The sequence below is a fragment of the Schistocerca americana genome, chromosome 1 (genome assembly GCF_021461395.2).
Source record: "Schistocerca americana isolate TAMUIC-IGC-003095 chromosome 1, iqSchAmer2.1, whole genome shotgun sequence".
Classification (NCBI taxonomy): Eukaryota; Metazoa; Arthropoda; class Insecta; order Orthoptera; family Acrididae; genus Schistocerca; species Schistocerca americana.
In genome coordinates, this window is record NC_060119.1 from 196248323 (window position 1) to 196269253 (window position 20931).

Here is a 20931-nt window from a genome sequence, read left to right on the forward strand (position 1 = left end):
TTTGGAATACGATTACAATGAGCATTTAAATCTTTCGGCGGGAGTTGGATTCGAAATCGGTTCCTTTGCTTTACACGTGTGTCCTCTCATACCTATTCTGTAACTCGGGGGCGTCTCCAAACATGACTTTGGTCTGGAATCTTATTGACTGGTGTTGCTTTGTCTTCACTGATGAGTCCCTCTTCGAACTGAGCCTCGATGACCAGTGAAGACGTGTCTGGAAACGTCCCGGGCAGTGATGGGATACCTACCTGACTGTCGCCCGCCATATGGCCCGACAGCCTGAAGTCATGGTCAGTGGTGCCTTTCTTTTCATAGAATGGCCCCTTTGGTTGTCATCGGCGACACCCTTACAGCACAGCATTACACCCACGATATTCTGAGTCTCGGTTTGTTGCCCTTCAAGGCGAGCCATGCTGGGCCTGTATTTCATCGAGAGCAGATGCGGAGAATCTCCACTGCTTTTCTTCGCGCTTACCGAACCCTTCCTTGGCCAGGAAGGTCTTCGAATCCTCAGTTCGGACCGTTTGGAACATTATAGGCAGGGACCTCCAACCAGTCTGGGATTTTGATGATCTAACTCTCCAATTGGCCAGAATCTAGCACGATGTCCGTCAGGAGGACATCCAAGAACACAGTCAATCAATGTCAAACCGAATAGATGTTTTTTTGAGGGCCAGAGGTGGACCTACGCTTTACTGACATGCGCAATTTGTAAAGCTGTTTTTCTTGACGAAATCATGCAGTTTTATAAGATTGTAATCATTTTTTTATTTGTAAATGTACATAACAACTACTGATTTCCCGTTTTCGGTCCCATTCCGATAATTCTTTTCGTGCTGCGTCTGTTTCATTTTCTTCTTCTTCTTCTTTTTTTTCAAAGAGTAATTTCTGCGTGTTAGTGCTCTAACGTATGCATGATTTTTCTGTATTCAACTCATGTGTGTAAAGCTTAGCAGTGGAGGAAACGTTTACCTTACGCATCAAAAATATCTAGAGGAGTACTAGTAACTGCTTGAAAACCACACTGTCAGTGAGTAGCAGAAACGAACTGGAACAGCCTGATATCGAATAGAGACAGCACTCCACGTTCTGACAGTCTTCATAAGTTACTGCGAGGCAGCCTCAGCAGGTTTACACTCTTTTGATTCGGTAAGGACACCAAACACAGTCGTTGGAGTTCACTACTTACGTCACTTAACAGTTGCTTCTGCTTACCATCAAAAGAGTCAACCACATCAGTCAGTTTTAGTACACTGACGAATGTTTTTTACGTTGTCGGACAAAAGTTCCTAAATCTAAGAGCGTAGTATCTGTAGCTGCTTAAATTAGGGAAATGAAATTATATGAGACATAACATTTGCATATTACATAGAAATAATACAATAATTTATATATAGGGATACATATTGCCGAAGAGGGAGTTCTAAGTTCTTTTACTGATCCTGGGAGTCCTTAAAACGACTCTGCCCATTGCCAGAATATTTCACTAAGTGAGAGAACTGGAAAACATACTGTCCAAAGTTGCAGTACAAAGCTGTCTATATCGACCTGGGTCAGAACAGTACAAGCAACATACGATTTGGCATCATCCTGTTAAAAATAACTTCATGAAAGTATCCATCATATGAAACAGTCACCAACCCTAATCCGTCATAAAGGCAACACCTGCTGTCCGAATTACCGGTTACGTGAACCAGAAGTGATCGTGATTGAGACGCCCACCTTAAGCCACAGGACATGACAGGTAGTCCAAATTGTGGAAAGGGGCCAAAATAAGGGGCTGTCAGATACTTTTGAACATACATCGTTATTATTTTATCAAACATTACAAGAATACAAAAAGAATAATTTAAACACACACATTTAATGCTTGGGACTTAATTACCGGCTGAAATCTACTTTAATTTCAAAACGGCTGAAGGCCAACAACTTAAAACGCAATCATAATCATAAATATAAAAGGCAAGCCTTATCTTTATTTAGGCTGAAGGCCTAAAGAATCTGATATTTTAAGAGCAAACAATTTGAATTCAAAATCGGCTGAAAGCTCAACACTTAAGGCTAAACAACATTAATTAAAAAAAAAAACAAGGCCTTACATAAAACAGTTCATAAGTAGGCAAAACTCAAACAAAACAGAAATTTAGAAGGCAAGGCCTTATCTTAAAACAGTTCTTTAGTTAGGCTGAAGGCCCAAAGTATCAGACACTTCAAGAGCAAACAAGTTAAACTGAAATCGGCTGAAGGCCTAACACTTTAAACTCAATAGCATTAAATGGTTCTTAAATACCAAAGGCCTTACGTGAAACAGTTCTTTAATTTAGGCCGAAGGCCTTAAGAGCAAAACAACTCAAATCCAACATCGACTGAAGTCCCAACACTTTAAATTCTACAACACTAAAATTTTTAAAATGCCAAAGGTCTTACGTTAAACAGTTATTTGAACTAGGCTGAAGACCTTAAGAGCAAACAGCTCAAATTCAAAATCGACTGAAGGCCTAGCACTTAAAATTCAACAACATTAAAACCTTTAAAATGCCAAAGAACTTACGTGAAACAGTTCTTTAAATTAGGATGAGGGCCTAAGGAATCTTACGCCTTAAGGGCAAAACAACCTTAATTTAAACAACAACAAAAATCAGCTGGAAGCCATACAAATACAAACAACAGGAACAATAAAAAGAAAGACAGTACACCGAAGGGCGCTCAGATGTTCGATGATCGGCCTGGAATTCAAACACTAAAGCTCGCTTAGGTGGGACAGGCAGTCGGGCCAACCATTCACGATCCGACGACAACCCAACCGACCGACAGTCAACGGACCCTCCGACAAGATAACTTCCGATTCACCCTACCAGCGCACAGCAGGGAGTTCAATGGAACAACGTAGAAGATATTGGCGCCCACAACCAATCATACTGCAGACCGTGCTGGACAGCAACAACATCATGAGGAATCTGCACTGCTTGAAATTTACGTCAACGGCCAGGGCAGGTAACCGGAACGTTAACGCCCACAAGGCAGAGATACCGCTGGTTCACTTAAATCAAATAACCAAATACAGTGAAACTGCACTGGAGGGTGGCTAGAATTTTCCAACTTGAAAACCACGTTGTTGCTCGCGGGAATATCCCAGCAGCCGACAACGAACTCCAAAAGACACAATGTGACAGTCTTGCCTTGCTGGTAGATTAAATCAAAACTCAACTATCGTGTCCAGGGTCGGTGAGCCACGGACCTCGTAGCAATGGGAACAACCCCACACACTCCGACACCGCGTAGTAGAGACCCCCAGCGGCCTCGGCCAAACTACATCCCGCGGAGATATCCTCGCTGCACCACGCCAACCAACAGACTGCTCGCACACCGCCCAGCCGGAAACTATAAGCGCCAGCTCAAAGATAGTGCAAGGTGCGAATATCGATACACACCTCTGCTTCCACCAGCGGAAGGAGAGGATAACAGCATAATCGCTATAACCTCGGGAGACTAAACGCAGAATCCCAACGAAGGTTTAATCCAGCACATAGTATGAGTCAGCCACAGCTCAACCTCTCCCCCTCAAACTTAACACAGGAAGGGGATAATACAACGCCTGAGCTATCTGGACTTGGCTAAGGTGAACCCGATACTGCTTACCTTAACTGTTCTCCTTGATCAACAGATTTACCGGGCCTAAAATACGGATGATAGTGCAAGGCCCCAGAAAACGAGTACATTGAATAAGATTTCCACCACGCACCTGCCTCCCCTGGAAATAGCGGACATAAACTTGATCCCCTGGCCCGCCCTTAAAGGTTTCTCGATTGCGATTATAACGCTCACCTTGTTGATTATGGGCTCTGAGTATACTGCGCCTGGCCCCGTTCCTGTTTTCCTTGATAACACGAGCACTAATATCGGCTGGAACAAGATCTTCAATTTTCCTGACTGAGGCTACTAGTCTTAGCTATACGACCCTGCGTAACTGAGTGAACCATGCTTTCCCTCTCGGGTACTAGTCACTAATCATGTGGGGCATCTGAGATCGTGCATGACATTGAGTATGGTCCTGCTGAACGGATAGATTTCATATTCGCATGACAGTCATGGTATCCCCATTGGCATGTGCAAAAATATCGCTGAAAAATGAATCGCGCCGGCCGTGGTGGCCGAGCGGTTCTAGGCGCTTCAGTCTGGAACCGCGCGACCGCTACGGTCGCAGGTTTGAATCCTGCGTCGGGCATGGATGTGTGTGATGTCATTAGGTTAGCTAGGTTTAAGACTTTAAGTAGTTCTAAGTTCTAAGGGACTGACGACTTCAGAAGTTAAGTCCCATAGTGCTCAGAGCCATTTGAACCATTTTTGAAAATGAATCGTCGTCTCGATAAGCTATTTTCTTGGTGCTGCTGAATTCTGTCCAGCGCTGGTTGACGTTTGTCCTTATACGATACATAACATTGTTTTCTCAAAAACTACCAAACATTAAAATGGGATTTATCAATGAGCAACCTCTTGCGTAATCTTCTTTTGTGCACATAATGTATACCTGCTATGTGCCGTTGCTCTGAAATACTGTTTTGCACCCCATGTTAATAATGCCAGCACTGTAACAGGCACAGACCACACGAAACCTTCTTTTTAGAATCGTTTAATTATGTTCATACCGGATATATCTTAGAAAATAGCAGTTGTATCCAGTCGTTTAATGCAGGCACTGAGGTGACTGTGCTTGTTGTATTTTCGGTATAGCTTTTGAACTGTACACTTTTTACTGTCGTGTAATACATTCAAAATAACTAACCTGTCTGTGTGATATTTCTTTTGTTTGTGTTTTAGAGGGCTCTTCGGGGAGATGCTTCAGGAGTGTAAATGCCCGAATTCCACAAAAGTTATTAAATAATTTTATATTAACTTCGCACACTTTTTTACACTCGAGGAAATATCAAATTCACATGAAGCAAATGTGTCCTGTATTCTCTGAATAATTCATATTGATTAAAAGGTCTTGCAATCCTAATAGAATGTATGAAGATTATGTTTGTAACAAGCAATAGCATGTACTGAACACATCCCTCAGGGTGGAAACGGACAAGAGAGGTGAGATAGATATGAGAATCAGTGCCTGCAACAGACAGAAATTATGGTAATTAGGAAATTTGTTTTCAAAACGTTTCAGAAGGTTCCGTTCGCACTACCTTAAAAGCGCCACAACCCAATGCGTATTTTGAACCCAATGAGCACTGCTAGTTCTTTGGTTACAATAGGTACCATGAACATAAGTGGTGAATGCACATTTCATCAAAGTGCAGTATAATAAAATGTACGAAAAACGTTAGTATTACGCCGCTAGTATTAATTAGAAGGGACTAATAAGAGTTCCTGTGAAGATATTCTTCATGGAGTAGAAAGCGTTCTCCAACAGAAAGGTCTTTAATTCAGCCTTAAATTCCTCTGAATTAAAGCGAAACAATTGTTACACTGTGGAAGGCTGTTGAACACATGTGTACCCCCGCATGTGTTTTATTTTTTTCAGTGTTAATCACTTCAGATCTTCCTATTATTTCTTTTATCCTAATACTATTCTTTCGTTTAGTATTAACGCTTAGAACATTAGTGGGTGCAGAGTTAAATGCTGCTTAACTACTTCAGCTTGGCATATGGACTCGTTGGTTTTGGATCAAGTTGTGCAGGTAGTGTTTTCAGTCCAATCGTTGCTAACCTTAGCGACAAATCAGTGAGTTTCATTTAATCCATGTGCCTCTTCTGTCTTCATAGACGCTCGGCGTAGTGAGCAGAATGCAGCTACGGTTCTTGAACTCTACCAGAGAAGCGGCACTTCGTTCCTCCGAACTGTTTCCTTCTCCGTGGCACTCTGAATCCTCAACGGAAGCCGTTCCTCGAACCACAACCGAAATCACTAGTGTGCGCACTCAGCAGTTATACGGCGTCCTGCGAGTGCCAGACCGCCGGGCCAATGATAACAGTTCTACCAAACAACGCTTTTGCGTGTGCGAAGCTGAGGATGTGGCCCATAATGCGGTGCATTTATCACATGTGTAACGGCTGCCTCTAGGTTTGCTTTATCGAAGCAACTGTCAGCTCTTTTCAGAATACGTTTAGTCAGCGAACTCGCGCAACCACGTCTTATACAGGAAAGAAGTAATCTTCCATAATTATTTCGCAGTAAGTATTTGTACACGCCAGTAGATTCCTAGAAACTTCCTCTGAAAGTGGTTACTAGAGTGTCAGTTGAGAGACGAGGACATTTTCGAAGAGCGCTCTACGTATCACACTGTTCCAGGAACATGAAAATCGAATTCCGGAAACCGTTTTTCGCTGTCATGTATACTCGTTAGTCCTGAGTCTAATTGACTAGCCCGATTAAATACTGGTTTTCCAAGCGCCATATTTTTACATGAATGGTGTCTGTAATTAACTATCGAATTTCGTTCTGCACGAAAAAGTGAAGTTGACGGAAAATGTGTAACGTATTTAATAAAGGAAGAGAGCGATTTCGTGAACTCGTAAGTAACAGGAGGTTGTATAAGAAGAAATATTTAAAGACTTTACCCACAACAATTAATTTGTTCGAAACCGTTTTATTAACCCTCCAAAATTACGTACGTCGAGGGAAAATGTGCGAAGTGATCACTGATGGAGATTGTTCTGCTCCAGTGTTGTGAAAACTTGGAATAGCTAGAGAACTTTTAAATGAGTTGAAACTCATTAACTTTCTTGCGCACAGAATTAATGAATGTTTTGCCACTAGACATTGTGTACGAGACCTTTTGCCTCTAAAAGAGAGAGTGGATGTAGCAGTCAGCAAATTAAGCTGTTATGCAGAAATGCGGTTGGTGCCAATCACCTGAATTTTTCTGTTGCAGCACATATATCATCATTTATGTATCTCCTTCCTTGTAGTAAGGACGTGGTTTTCTTCGGTTACGTAAAAGAAGTGATTAGCTTTCTGCTCAGCCAAATACTTGCTCTTTTCCACTGACTCCATAAGAAATCATTTCGTTCACATTCGCCAACTCCTTTAAAACCATTTATGAAGCTAACTACCCAAGTTTTTTTAAAAAAACTGTTATACGTTAATATTGCAACTAAAATCAGTAGCTTGAAAGGAAATTCGGCAACTATAACCGCAAGGGCAGCCTACATTACACTTGTCCGTCCTCTGCTGGAATATTGCTGCACGGTATGGGATCCTTACCAGGTAGGACTGACGGAGGACATCGAAAAAGTGTAAAGGAGGGTAGCTCGTTTCGTGTTATCGCACAATTGGTGTGAGAGTGTCACTGATATGTTACGCGAGTTGAGGTGTCAGTTACTGAAACAAAGGCGGTTTTCTTTGGGGCGAGATCTATTAATGAAATTTCAATCACCAACTTTCTCTTAAGATGCGAAAATATTTTGTTGACACTAATCTACGTAGGGAGAAATGATTATGATAATAAAATAAGAGAAATCAGAGCTCGAACGGAAAGGTTTAGGTGTTCCTTTTTCACACACGCCATTCGAGAGTGGAATGGTAGAGAAGTAGTATGAAAATGTTTCGATGAACTCTCTGCCAGGCACTTAAGTGCGAATTGCAGAGTAACCATGAAGATATAGATGAAGATCTCCAGAATCAGAATTGGAAGGTTTACAAGCTCGAATCGGTATTAAAAAATCGGTTACAGAAACTGTATTTGGGAGTACGTAGTAATGGATAGTTCAGAAAACAGCCCGAACTACGAGAAACGTACAACATCAAGAACTTTTAATTTTTTGTACAGAACAAAAAATTGCATCGTATCAGTGGGAAACTCACAGTTGATTTGATTATGATCTTACACTATAGAAATACTTATATTTTTGAGATTGTGATGGTTGAATGAAAAGTGTATTTTGTTGAAAATGTGTCTGAAGCATCATGATACTGAGGTCCTAATATGGAACGGGCAGATTATAGGCGTCCTTTTGCCTGCCCTGTTTATTGAAGTTACCTTGGTCGGTAGAGGAAGCATGTGTGGGGAGGGCAATATTCGCCTTCGTTATGCATTACATACAGTATGTCCTTCATTAGCAGTTACCCTGGAATTAAAAATAACACATCCGTAATGGGTTCTTGGGTGCGTTGGGACGAATGTAGCGCCTGAGATGCATCAAGAATTACTCCATCACTCATTTCCAGACAAACAAACCGATAATATAAAAAGTTGTTCACTACACTGGCTGACAAGCTGGGGAGCAATGTGCGATTCTTTGCTGATGATGCCGCGGTTTACCGTAATTGAGTGAAAGTAGGAAGATACAAGACGACTTAGAAAAAATTTCCAGCTGGTGTGATGGATGGCAGCTAGCCCTAAATGTGGCAAAACGTAAGTTAATGCGGATGAGTAGGAAAATCAAACCTGTATTGTTCGGAGAGAGTATTACTAGCGTCATGCTCGCAACAGTTACATCGTTTAAATATCAGAGCGTAATGTTGCAAAGCGATATGAGGTGGAATGATTAAGTGAGAACTATGGTAGGGAAGACGATTGGTCGACTCCGGTTTATTGGGAGAATTTTAGGAAATAGTGATTCACCTGTAATAAGACACCACATGTACGACGCTAGTGCGATCTATTCTTGAAGACTGCTCTACTGCTTAGGTTCCGTACCAGTTTGGAATGAAATAAGACATCGAAACAATTCAGAGGCGGGCTGCTAGAACCTCGTAAAACGTACGGTGGTGAATACGATTGTTAATTATTAACATTCTGTGCATGAGGCCGTTACATCAATTGATGAAGGAAAAACTATAATAATGATGCTTACATGTTTGTGTTGTTTTTAATGACATTATACAGTTAAGAAACAGAGAGCACTGAGTATAAAACTCACTGCAAACTGATCAAATGCATATGTATGTAATTTGTAAGCAAATTGAATAATAATGTAGTTGATCTAACAGTTGCGCAACTGGAGACTAAATAAACACATTTAGAAAAAAATAAAGTAAAATAAAAGAGACTTATGGCCTGTCTACAGACTTGGCGAATGATTGACTAAAGGCTGTCTCACCTGTCACATTTGCAAAAATTAGTACATTCATTCGTTAGACATTCTGTTTGATCAACACTGAAATGGTGAGTTTGTTACGTATGTTGTGGACGTTGTTAGTACTCTTAACACGCTAAGTCCTTTTCTGTAACGCAAGCCCATAGCAGAATGATTTGACGAAATAGCGATGAATGTGAACCGAGTGGTCATTTCCATGTCTTGACGTCTCAAACAGTCTGTCGGATAAATTGCTGCAACAGGCGATACAGAATTATTAGACACGTACCAAAAAAATTTACCTAGTGACAGCTGTCATTGTCAGTGTTACAGACTTAACAATAAAGCACCAACTTTACCATTTCAGTAGCCTTTACGTCTAAATCTACATCTAAAAGCAGATGCTCCTCAAGCCATCGTACGGTGCTTGGCGGAGGATACCGTGCAAAACCACTTGTCATTTCCTTTCCTGTTCCACTGGCAAACAGAGCGAGGGAAAAACGGCTGTGTGTATACCCCACTATGAGTCCTAACCTCTCTTATCTTATCTTCGTGATCCTTACGCGCAATGTATGTCGGCGGCAGTCGAATAATCCGGCAGATTAATGGGCAATAGAGGTTTGGATTACATCTATGAACCAATAACCAATTATGAGAAAAAATGCAGACGATTTCTTCTTGTAACATCCGTTGGTTGCCGTACACCTGTATACTAGAGGAAGTTCAAAATGTTCAAATGTGTGTGAAATCGTATGGGACTTAGCTGCTGAGGTCATCAGTCCCTAAGCTTACACACTACTTAAACTAAATTATCCTAAGGACAAAGACACACACTCACGCCCGAGGGAGGACTCGAACCTCCACCGGGACTAGCCGCACTAGAGGAAGTAACGCATCTCTTATGGTACAGTATCTTCACGTCTCGTAGTTCTAAGTGAGACAGAGGTCCATAAGATGCTACCACATTGTTCACGATTCTAATTGCATCGTGTTTTGCGCTACTGTAATCACTGCTCAGCCTTTAATTTCCTGTTCTTGTTTTATGTACTGCAGCGTATGTTGGAATGCAGACGCAAACGGGCCTTGACATTTTGCACGAGTACAGTAGTCAGATACAAGATGAAATTATGGGGCCACGGCTACTAAGAAATCTGAATGATTCGACTTCTAAAACACGTCAAGGACATGGATGTACCGTGCATAGCATTATGTACAACAGAGTTTTCATTTACATAATTATATTCAGTTTTAATTGCATTTTGTATCCCAAATTTGCTACAAATATCACACATGAAATAATAAACTCAATGGACATTGTACAACCATTCCTCACTTATCTCTCATCAAACATCTATTTCGATTACTGCAACTCACGAACATTTCTTACGAATGTGTGGGGGCTCACAACGAGCTTCTCTGAAAAATATGTTGTTTGTGGTTAATGGTTGTTCCGTATTATTTGTGGATAGTTCTGCCAGTCATGTTGGAAAGCTAGACTTTGATTTTCAGATAATCTGTAGGAAAAGTTGTTTAGGAGTGTAACTGGGGGTAATGGTGTGTGGTGAGTGTGATACACTGTAGATTGCTTTTATTGTAAAGATTAGCCTAGTGAACATAGCCTTTATTGAACATAGTTGTACGGTGTACAGTTTTTAATCACGGGTACAGCTATATGGTACACCTTTCCCAGAACATGGCTTTTACGAAGTTCCTACCTCTTTCTTAAAATAGTTATTGGTGCGGCCGTAAATTTGTTAGAAAAGTTTGCTTATGTAGTGACTGAAAATACTATAGCTATTATAAAGAGAGGTACAGAAGGGCAATAGTAATAGTCTGTGTGCGATTACTCTCCCTTACTCTCCCTTACATGTACCCATGATTGGTTAGTAAAGTTACCAATTCCTTTTGTAATACAGCATGGTTATAATTATACTTTCGCTACTTGAGATGGCCCCCATGAAGAACGAGTGATCTTAAAATGATGAAAGTTGGTGTAAACATTTTTAAGACATGCATATAAATCATATAAAGATAGACATTTTAAGTTCCATAAGAGAATGTAACATTTGTTAACCACGTATCACGTTTACGTTTCAAGCTTCAAACGGTGTACAGTATGACGACCATCTGCATCAACGACGACATGGATACCATTTGACGATTGTTCGCAACACTTTTCGACAAGAATGTTCATCTTTCGTAACACGACTCGTGCACTGCTCGAAGATCGCACACTGCGTCCAGGATTCTCAGCCGTGGTAACAGTATCTTCTTCAACAATTTATTTGCAGTTGGCAATCGGCCTCCCCCAGGAACGGTTCCCAAACCGCCAGTAAATTCGAACTTCTGAATCACGTTTTTCAGGCCAGGTGCAGAAGGAGTGCCTTTTTGTATACCTTTAATGTATCAATAGTCGCGAAGAGCAGCAGCACTACCGCTGTTTTGATAAAACAGTTTTACGAGCAAGGTCTTTTGATAAAACAGTTTTACGAGTAACTCCTTTTGATAAAGCAGTCTTACGGGTAAGACCCTGCTCGCCTTGTCTAGGCCAATACTGACTGCCTGCATCTGTAATGCACACTCAAGCTCTCGTTTCAGCCCTACTTCGATGTACCAGTACTGGCGCATGACATGTGATGACACTAACACTACTAATAGCGCAAATACCGCAGCGCATAATCAGAACGTCATTCATATAATGTGGGGTATGCATAGGGTAAATAGTTTTCCCTCTATACTGGATCAAGTAGTGAAAGCTTAGTTTTAAATAATCTGTAAATTTGTGAATCCTGCACCTCACAGAAACTTACCATTCAGCAACCTAGTGTCTTGATCTGCATCTACCGCTCCCCCTGTTCATCTCAGTACATTCCGCATCCAGATAGTATAGTCCCCACTTCATGTTATTTAGTTCTAGTATACAGCCCGGAACATCTGTTCTAATCCATGTTCCTTAACTTTTGTCAAGCCCTATTTCTGAAGCAATAATAGAAAAGAATGCGGTTCATTCATTGATGCGAGTGGTGGTGGCAACATACCAGAGGGCGCAGTGGGAACACCGCTGACAGTAAAGAATCTTTTATCCAACATCGGTGTATGTTTTGTCATGGCTTAGTGTAGCAGAACAGGCCTGACTCTGTTGACCCTGCCTGGCACTGACGTGTGCATGACAGCTTCCACCCTAGTGAGAAGCGGCTGTATAGACACTCTTCATTGTTGAGAACAGACCTGCGGATGGGCAGTGACCTCTGTAGGCCACGGCTCTGACATTATCAGCTCACTACTTCTCCGTTGGCGATGGTGCCTGGAGCAGCCTCTCCACGCCATATGTTCACCATGGCGGCACGTGAAGAGTGCTGTGCACGGGACTCGGCCCACTGCACCCTGGCAGGAGACAAAGGAAAACTCCCACTGACTCACTAAGACCTATGGGGAGCTCAGTGCAGCAAACAGCAGGAGCGGACGGCAGATCGACGGTGCTGTGGTACGAAGTCCCTTGAAGAACTCAGTATCAGAGGCGACAGGCGCAACCCCATCCTAAACCAGTGGTTACTGCTTAATGCCCAGCGTAATGGTGGTGCTGCTGGGCTCCAGCAAAAGGAATGCCTCTGCTTCAAAATTCAGACACATTTATATCGCTCCGAGCCACATTTGTTTCACTAAAACCTGGTTCCTAGTCACGTCCCCCATAACAAGAGATCTCCTCTTATGTGGTGACTCTAAACTGCCTGCTACAGCTATTACCACTGCATGATGCAGTTTTCTGGTAGTTAAATGCAGTGTCTTGCAATCTCCTTACGTGCATGTTTTCCTGACCCTCACGTTACCAGAATGTAGTCACTAGGCTGCAGCTGATACTGCAAATACACAGTGGCTTTCTCACCGCTTCTTATTACTTTTGCTAAACGTGTGAACGGGTGAAGATGTGTTAGAGGCTCTGTAACTCATCTTAGATCCTAAGTATCTACAATACACTCACATCACCCATCCTGTCACCTTCTACCACACACTGTCGCTGATGCAGTATAATCAAGTAGAGAATGATTGGAAAATTTAGGTAACCTATCCTAGATCTTATACTGGGTGATCAAAAAGTCAGTATAAATGAAAACTGCATAAATCATGGAATAATGTAGATAGAGAGGTAAAAGTTGACACACAGGCTTGGAATGACAAGGGGTTTTATTAGAACCAAAAAAATACAAAAGTTCAAAAAATGTCCGACAGATGGCGCTTCATCTGATCAGAATAGCAATAATTAGCATAACAAAGTAGGACAAAGCAAAGATGGTGTTCTTTACAGGAAGTACTCAATACGTCCACCATCGTTCCTCAACAATAGCTGTAGTCGAGGAATAATGTTGTGAACAGCACTGTAAAGCATGTCCGGAGTTATGGTGAGACATTGGCGTCGGATTTTGTCTTTCAGCATCCCTAGAGATGTCGATCGATCACGATACACTTGCGACTTCAGGTAACTCCAAAGCCAATGATGGCACGGAATGAGGTCTGGGGATCTGGGAGGCCAAGCATGACGAAAGTGGGGGCTGAGCACACGATCATAACCAAACGTCGCGCGCAAGAGATCTTTCACGCGCCATCTGTCGGACATTTTGTGAACTTGGTTTTTTTTTTTGTTCTAATAAAACCCCATGTCATTCCAAGCATGTGTGTCAATTTTTCCCTCTCTATCTACATTATTCCTTGGTTCATTAAGATTTCAAATTTATACTGAGTTTTTGATCACCCAGTAAGTGGTCAATAGGATAGTATGTAGATTGACATCGGTTGTATCTCCAACTGCTCCTAACTACAATGCACTGATTATTAGAAATCAAATAAAAATCGGGACAAATCAGAAGAGTTGCACAACTACACTAAAAATCTTATAAATACATACGAAGGTGTTTTAGGCATGTATAATTTATACACATCCTCACTGTGGATACTTACAGATCATCGTTTGCATCACAATGTCTCAAGACAAAAAAAAGCTATCCACCATGAAGGAATTACCCGAATGGGACGGAAATTGGCAGATGTAATGTAAATGTGCAGTCAAATAAATGATTACAGTTTCACAAAAATTGGATGGTTTATTCCAGAGTAAGAGCTTCACAAATTGAGCAAGTCAGTAACGCATTGGTCCCCCTCTGGTCCTTATGCAAGCAGTTATTCTGCTTAGCGTTCATTGATAGAGTTGATGGACGTCCTCTTGGCGGATATCGTACCGAATTCTGTCCACTTCGCGCGACAGATCGTCAAAATCACGAGATGGTTGAAGGACCCGTTTCATAATGCTTCAAACGTTCTCAACTGGGGAGAGATCTGGAGACCTTACTGGGCAAGGCGGGATTGGGAAAGCACCAAGACAAGCAGTAGAGACTCTCGCCAAGTGCAGGCGAGCATTATTTTGCTGAATTGACGGCTTGCCATGAAACGAACTAAATGAGGCACAGAATATAGACGACGCATCGTTGAGCTATAAAAGAGTGCCACAGATGACAACCGAAGGCGTCCTGCCCACACGATCAGTCCTGGTTGACGGCCCGTATGAAGAGCGGCAGTTACGGTGGCAGCCCACCACTGTCTGGGGAGTTTACAGACACGTCTTCGCCGGTCATCTGGGCTCAGTTCGAAGCGAGACTCACCACTGAAGAAATTTCTACTCCAGTCAATGAGATTGAAGGTTCAAGACGTGCCTAGTGACGCCCTGGAAATGTTTTATTCCATGCAGCTGCACTTAAGAGTTCTTAGCTGACTCAGAAATAATTACAATGTCATCAGCAAACATAAAAGTTTTCATTTCCTCTTCTTGAACTTAAGTTTCGTCTCTATATCTCCCATTGGTTTCATTTACTGCCTGCTCAGTGTAAAGGTTGAACAACATCGGGATAAGGCTAAAACCCCATTTCACTCCCTTCTCAACGACTGCTTCTCCTTCGTGTCTTTCAACTTCTTTCTGTACAGGTTTAACTAATCTTTTGTTGCTGGTATATTATATCTGCTGTCGTAAGAATTTCAGTGTGTATATTCCGGATTGTATGAACCTTCCCATAAATTTACAAATGCAATAAACGTATTTTTTTTCTTTCTGTAACTTATCTTCATAGGGTCTGTGCTGAATCGTGTATTCCTTCATTCCCCCTGATGCGCAAATGATAATCTTCAAGGTCGGCTTCTACCACCTCTACCAATTTTCTATTCGTCTGTAAATAATTCGTGCCAATACTTTGCAAGGATGACTAATTAAACTGTCAGTTCGGTTACATTCACACGTTCCAACACTTTCATTCTTTGGAATTCGAATTGTTGCACTTCCCTTGCAGCCTCAGGATGTTTTGCCTCTCTCATGTGGCTCAAATGGTTCTAAGCACTATGGGACTTATCTTCTGAGGTCATCAGTCCCCTAGAACTTAGAACTACTTAAACCTAACTAACCTAAGGTCATCACACACATCCATGCCCGAGGCAGGATTCGAACCTGCGACCGTAGCGGTCGCGCGGCTCCAGACTGTAGCACCTAGAACCGCTCGGTCACTCCGACCGGCTCTATCATATGGCTTGCGCAGCAGATGGAATAGTTTTGTCATGGCTGGCTCTTCAAAGGACCTCAAAAATAATGAGGGACTATCATCCACTCGTGGTCCCTTTTGTTGCCTTATATTTTTCAGTACTTTTTCAAATTCTTCTTGCAGTACCACATTTTCCAACTCATTTTCATCTACTTCCTCTCCTGTTTGTATGATATTATCTTCAACTTCATATCTCTTGCATATCTCTTTGATATTATCACTCCACCATTCAGTTTTCCCTTCCTTTCTTACACTGGTTTGCTACATGGGCTCTAGCTATTCATGCAGCTGATTCTTTATTCTCTTTAATTATCCTACAGACAGCATCTATCTTTCTTCTATTTATGCATATTTTTACATTGTTCATTTCTCGTCTAGCCGATCCTGCATGCCATTTTGTACTTCCTAGCAGTCTCATTGTTTAGATGTCTGTATTTTCTTTGTCTTGCATCATGTGTTGAAGTTTTATATTCTTCGCCAGTTAGATTCTATATCTCTTGCGTTATCCATGGATTCTCTCACAGTTTTATCTTTTTTTCTGTTTGATTGTCTGCTATTTATCCTTCACAGACATATAGTAAACGAGATTTCAGTTGATTAACTTACGACGATTTCGGACCCATAGACAAAGCTAAATATCACTTTATGTCTTCACTTTTCAATTTTTATTATCGAATAAAATCTAGACAGCCGTTACAGACTTTTAAATTTTCTGGAGTGATAGCTACTCAGTCGGAAAATGTTGAAGTTACAGTGCTCATCTTCGGGATTCTGTTATAGAGCGTAACACAGAATTGTTCATTACCTCCGCAAATTAAGGTTTATACCTTTCTCTTATTAAAAATCTCTTAGGTTGGCCTTTTACTTGCATGTGAAGTCATATGGGATAAGTGAAACTGCTCGGAGGTTTTCGTACAAACTAAGCGTATCTGCTTCGTCAGTTTGTTCTAGCTATTTTTCTGTATTCTAGTTTTTATATTTTCTAATAGAATGACTTGCTTTGCGTGATTTATCAAAGTTACAGATTGTGGCAAATAACGTTAATTCGCCGAAAATCTGCTGCGACGGCCATTCATTTTTTGCGTAGATTTGGTAACTATATCAACTGCATTTTGTTTCGAATAATTACCTTCCCACTATTTCGCTGAATTTGTATCTGCCTACTGACATTTTTCTTGTATCATGTGATCCATTAACTTCTTTTCAGTTTCTAGCCCGGTAGATTTCTACATTTGGATTCATAATGCGGAGGTTTCACTACAGCTAATGTGAGCGGATTGCTAAGAGTGGATAGCACCAATGACATACTACCATAAGCCCACATAGTATTCACACATTTTTCCTGTGTATGATTTTTATTGGATGAGGGTAGTGGTATAAATTCGTATCAACTAAGAAATGGTGTTTGTAAAGGTAGATTTTTAATTTGAGACCCCTGACAAACTAAACTATTTCATCCAGCATCGATGTTAGATCGGAAGGACTACAAAAAACTAAGAACATTACTGAAGTAAAAACAGTCTAACACCTGCACTGAGTACTACATTCTGACCCATTGCAAAAACCGAATTGAGATTCATCTCAAGGGCACAGCAATGAACAGCATGACCATGTCTAAAATTTTGTTTCAGGATACTCTGCAAACCTGAATGACGACCATTCATATAACATCTGAATCTTCGTAAACTGGACAAACAACTTTAGCTCAGGTGTCCTTAATATATACCAAAGTTTCTTTATGTGCTTCTGCTAAAGTATTGCTCTATCTCCAGAAGCACAGAGGAAATTCAAGAACCCTTCCTCTTGTTTAGTGTAAAACAAAACGTATTTGGTAGCGAGGACTTAGTATTAAATTGTTGAAGTATCAGTTGTACCACCTGTGACAACTAATACAACAACAGACGGAGTAATTCCTTTTTTGCTCCAGCAAACAAGAAAGTAAATTATTTTGAGTATGTTAAAGATAGTAGTCTTGGAAACGCGATAACTAAGCGCAATATCGGACTGAGTTACGAAATTTAGAAGACAACAAAAATTCCTGGATTTGAACGGTCACTGCATTCGACCTATTCACGAAGTGCAAGCTCCAGCATTCCTCAAAATGTAAGGCAATTGTCAATTATAGTAACATGTAGCGATTGTTTACGAGTCAGATAATGACGGTTTTCAATTGACTGTCTGTAAAAGGTATTTAGTTATTTATAAAACATAAATAACAACAAAATGTCAATACAAGCAATTATATTTATAAAACAGAAATAACATAATTGCTTGTATTGACATTACTGAATTAAGTTACAGAATATTGTGGATATTAATTATTGTAGGAACTTGCTATTTATGTGGCGTGTGGGGCAGAATGATTGTGGAAATCGCTTTTGTGACTCAAATAAACTATGATACTGAATTGTCCATCACAGGTGGAAATAACTGAGCGAATTTAAATTTAAATTTTTTTTGTACGGGAGAATATCTTCAAACACGAAAATTTTTGTGGCAGTCAATGGCTCATCTGCGCCGCAGGAAGAACCGCCCCTGTTTTGAAAGCTTTTATAGGCAGTTATTAAGCAACATCTGCATTTTAAACTTTGTGGATAAAAATCCTACGCCAGTATAACAAAAATTCCTTCATTGGTAACTAGTTTCTGCACACTGATGAGTCATCATCAGACGTAAAATAAAGAAAGTGGCAATTGAGAGGTGAACAATAAGAAAATACGATTGATATTTAAATTTCCAGTATACGATACATACCGATAAAAAATTGTTATTTAATTCAGTGTGTCAACCACCAGGCGTTTCACATCGTCATACGATGTAAGCTGAATCGCTATTGTGGATGTACACACATTGAAAAGTATAAGAGATAGTGACAAAAATAAATACACACGAAAGCAAAATTGGTAACAGGTTCAGAGATAAAATCTTACATACAATAGAAGGTCGTCCTGCTTACACAATTTACGATGTTCATGAATTATATGTATCCAATGGTCATATTGTCACATTTGTGTTTTAATATAGTAGTGGAAATCAGTATGAAGGCAGGGTTCCACGAAAGTAATAGTACAATTTCTGAAGCGTACATGTACCAAATTTACTATGGATGTAGTAGATGCATATAAAATATAAACAATCATGACGGAATTACGAAGATTTTTTCATAACACGTCTAAAAAACAAGGCATTTGCATTTCCTAGATGGATATTGGTATAAAGGCTCTCTGTGTTCTGTTGTGCTATTACACTGTTAATAATTTGTCCAGCATCCGTTCTTCCTAATTACTACAGAAATTAATTAGGGTCTTGTAGTTTTTGCAATGAAATTGCCGCCCATTTTTATCTCATCGCTCTTTTCAGCTCACTTACGGCTTCAATTTGCCTTCCATTGCGATAAACACGCTTCCCAAATATTCCATAAAGATTTTCCAAGGGGTTCAGATCCGGGCAACAACGATATCTACATCCTTAAACCAGTTTTTGGTTCTGGCAGAATTATACACAAATACATCATCTTGTTGAAACATTAAACTTTCGTCACCTATGGTCTCATACACTCTAATCGATTCTGTTTTCAGCATATCAGTGTACGTGTTAGAGTTCATTCTAGCGCTCAGCCAAGCAGTGCGTGATTTACGTTTAGCGTTGGAGGCTGCCCAAATCATAACATTTCCACCACCAAAATTTCTCCTCATTCTTACCTGCCACTCTCTCTCCTCAGATTACGTCAATAGTATTGAAATACATCCTTTCCATCTAAAGTAAACTTCTTCTCATCACTGAAGATCATTGTATCCCATTCTGAAATCGTCGACACATATTTTCAGTCAGTTCCAATCTAGCCTCTTGATGTTTGGGGGTTAATGCTGGTTTCTGCAATCTTTTCTTCAATGAAAGATGTTTGTCATGTCACAAAATTTGTCGTACACGTCTGGCAGTTACTGGTAACTGTAAATCAGCAACAGTTTCAGAAGAATAACGGTTTGTGGCCCTTACTTTGCACAAAAATAACCCCTTCTATACCTCAGAAAATTTTCCATTATGCCCATGTTTTCGGATCAGTCCAATCTAACGAAATTCTCAATCACTGTACTTCGATAGTCCATCTTCTTGGCAATTTGACGATTATAGAGTCTCATACCCTTGTGGTTACCGATTTTTGCTTTTTCATCGCATGATAAATCTTTTCCCCTTGATATAGCCACAATCGCGATTTACGTACACATCTGCTGTCACTAATAGTGTCTGTTTCGTATTTGTAGTGAAGGAAAGTACGCACACACTAACACTGCACAAAACCGTCCGCCTGTATATCGAGTTCCACACTTTACCATCTGAATCGTTGATGTCTTGTTATACTGTATACTGCACTGACATCAAATGCGATACCATTTGACTGAATGTGTCGGTATACAAGATTTCATACTACTGCATATAGATGGTGAACATCTATTCCAACCGGCAATGCTAATTTTCCTGCAAATATCTATGCCTTTATAATGTCTTCCACAACGGTACAAGCTGATTGACAGTGGTATCAGCCATATAGTCCATGTGTGGACGTACATAACGCGAGCCAGTCTCAGTAGGAATAAGGAAGTAACCGTATCACGTCTGTCAGAGAACTGTGTTGTGTCATCGCCACACGAAAACGCTAATGCCAGATGCCGGTACTAACCGACGAATTTTTATACACTCATGACTCCATAATAAAAAAAGAATTGTAAGCCAGCAAAATTTCTACCACATTTACGTTATGCAAGACTCAAGGAACTATTGCAGTTTTTGTAAGTCTGTGGGAATTATATATCGAACACAAGTTGTTCTTTCAGTAATATAAAACCAAATTATTCTAAAAGAGAAGAAAATTAATATGGTCACAGTCGAAAGTAGTACAGTGGTTTAAGATATATGGAAGTATGTACAGCGCCAAAGTTAGAAAAATTAGAAATTCGAGGCCTAGATGCATTTCTACCCGATTTCCCTCTTTTCTACATTATGTATAATTATGCAACTTTCTTTCGAAAATTACCAACATGTAAATTTTAAAAACGTCTGAACGACGTTTACCGTGTATTTGTGTAGTCTCATCAACACTGATATGGTCCAAAACAAATTGACTTCCCAAATGACAGGAGAATAGCACTGTCGTATCGTGCCAAATGGATGGTGGATATATGGTAATAGACCTGATGACAATATTCGCTATCGGTACATTATTTCAAATCTTGGTGGATGGAGTGCCTTCCACGACAAGTAATAACAACGGCAAAAATTTTGTTCAGCATCTGTCATTATACAACGCGCGCCGCTGGCAAATAATTTCGGTTGTTTGAATTTC